We start from the raw sequence: 2800 nt of genomic DNA, 5'->3' as shown, positions 1-2800 counted from the left end.
ATCCAGGTCGATTGATTATAGCATCGAGATAATCTCGATGATTATAGTATAATCAAAATACCCTCTGTGGCAGACAAACTATTTTATTAAAGAACAAGTACAAGTAAATAGGTAAACTAAGATTAGAAGAAATTTGTCATATCATTAAATTCTGAAAAATTTTGGGCATCTTGAGACGTACCAAAAGTGCAAAAGACTGCATTTAAACTTTGAATTCCATGGAGCCGTTTAAACAATATTAAGCATTCTTTCCATTGCTACTAAAAACTAATTTAAGGTAGATCAATCTATTATAAATTAGGCAGTTTGGCGAATTTGTAACGCTAAAAACTTTTATGGTCTATATTTTTCCGGGATAAAATTTTTAATGCAAAGAATAGGGTTGTCCGCACCACAATAAAACATCGAATTTTGTTTTTTGTCAAATTAATTAGTTTTAAAAGCACTATAAGTACCCTACGGACTAATTCACCTCAAGTTGCCATATTTATTAACTTTTTGGGTGATATCCGGTGACTGAATCAACTATTAACTATTCATACCTCATGCAGCACTGTTGTTTGATGTATATAGAAGGCTTCATTATTAACTAAATGCAAACTATAGATGGCGCTATCACATCAAATAGCCGTGGCAGGCAATCAGCTTTTATGGGGATCAATTATGTCAACATGTGCTCAAAATGTAAATGTCCGTTTTGGAGATAAGACTGAGCATCCGCGAAGGACAGTTACCGCGAAGGACAGTTACCGCGAAAGACATTGACCGCAAAAGACGGATGACCGCTAGTAATATAAATAAATATTCATATATATATATATACACCTGATCATGTTATGACAATTTGATTGATAAGGTCATGTGCAGAATATTGTTAGCTCCAATTTGATACCAAATTTGCTACCAAACACTCTAAATTCACAGAGATTGTTACCAGTATATGAATTTTTGTGTATTTGTATAAAGTTGCAAATTAAAAACGGACCACGCGATCCTGTAGAGGTGAATGGCAGAGTGCGCTAGGTCATATCGATCGCATCATGCCCTAGTATTCATCAGTAGCTATCAGTAAAGCATTGTAACAATCCGTGCGTTTTAGGATAGTCGACAGGTAGCCCATCGTGGGCAAGCAAGTTTGACCACATTGTCACGATAAGCAATTTCGACTCCATCATCGTTTTGATTTGCAACTTTTACAAATGCACCAAAATTCATATACTGTATCAATCTTTGTCAATTTAGAGTGTTTGGTAGCAAATTAGCGCGGACTTTCTTTATGTGATTAGTGTATTTCAAATATTCATATGGACATACCTCCCAGGGCCGCGTAGCCAGCTTTCTTGGTCAGGTGTAGTCTCCTACACAGCCAGTTTGCGTCGGTCTGACACTCGTCGATCCTCGTGATAGCCACATACAGTCTGGCCGCGAGACTAGGTCGGGGGGGGGGGGGGCAAAATAAAAAATTTGGGGCACAGACGAAAAAAATTGCAGTTGCATCATACAATACATAGAGACTGTATGTCTTCGAGCTTCTCGAAAAGGGCCTTATTTGGATGATGTGCGCGCATAGCGCGAAAATAATGTTATTTTACACTATTTTCGCCCATTATCCGGCTAAAAAGGGCTTTATTGTTACAATGTGCGCGCGTAGCGCGGACAATTTTTTGTATTTTACACTATTTTGGCCCTGAATTTTGCTAGAAAAGGGGCTCCTTGCCCTTCTTCTTTTCTTTTGCCCTCCTGATTTTCTCTTTCATTTTTGTCAGAGGGGCACTTTTTCTTTCATTTTTTTGTCAGGGGGCACTCTACTACGCTACTGATACCTCCTCTAATAACATAATTTGATTGAGTGTGCTTCAGAGAAGATAATTCAACAGCTTGTAGCACGCATAAGCTAAACCTTTGTATAAACCTTGGTAGTTAGTCCTTTTGTGCACCAGGCTGCTCTATGTAATTAGCCTTTGTCACTCCAACAACCGATACTATATCAGTAGAAGAATTTCCATCCACACCAAAAAAAATCAAAATTTGAAAAATTGTGTTCGGAAACCAATTTCGGACACTTTTGATGTCCAAACAATTTGCGGAAAAAAAGCGTCTTGACATCAAAAGTGTTCGAAACCGATTTCGGACACTTTTGATGTCCAAACGATTTTCGGGAAAAAGCGTCTTGACATCAAAAGTGTTCGAAACCGATTTCGACACTTTTGATGTCCAAACAATTTTCGGGAAAAAAGCGTCTTGACATCGAAAGTGTTCGGAAACCGATTTCGGACACTTTTGATGTCCAAACAATTTTCGGAAAAAAAGCGTCTTGACATCGAAAGTGTTCGGAAACCGATTTCCGACACTTTTGATGTCCAAACGATTTTCGGGAAAAAAGCGCCTTGACATCAAAAGTGTTCGAAACCGATTTCGGACACTTTTGATGTCCAAACGATTTTCGGGAAAAAGCGTCTTGACATCGAGGATTTCCCTTAACTTCCCTCTATTTTCCCAAATTTCCTTAATTCTTGTCAATTTCCTTAATTCACCTGAATTTCCCTCAATTTCCCTTAATTCTCTTCAATTTTCCCAAATTTCCCTTAATTCCCCTCAATTTTCCCCAATTCCCCTCAATTTCCCTTAATTGCCCACAATTTCAATTAATTCACCTGAATTTCCCTCAATTTCCCCAAAATTGCCCTTAATTTCCCCCATTCCCCTCAATTTCCCTCATTTTCCCCAATTTTCCCTTAATTGCCCTATAGCCCATCTCCCTCACCAAGAACCATAGCCATGCGACAAACGATGTTAATGC

Source organism: Amphiura filiformis, chromosome 19 (genome assembly GCF_039555335.1).
Source record: "Amphiura filiformis chromosome 19, Afil_fr2py, whole genome shotgun sequence".
Taxonomy (NCBI): Eukaryota; Metazoa; Echinodermata; class Ophiuroidea; order Amphilepidida; family Amphiuridae; genus Amphiura; species Amphiura filiformis.
The sequence above is the reverse complement of the archived record's forward strand: the minus strand, read 5'-3'. Positions refer to the sequence as shown.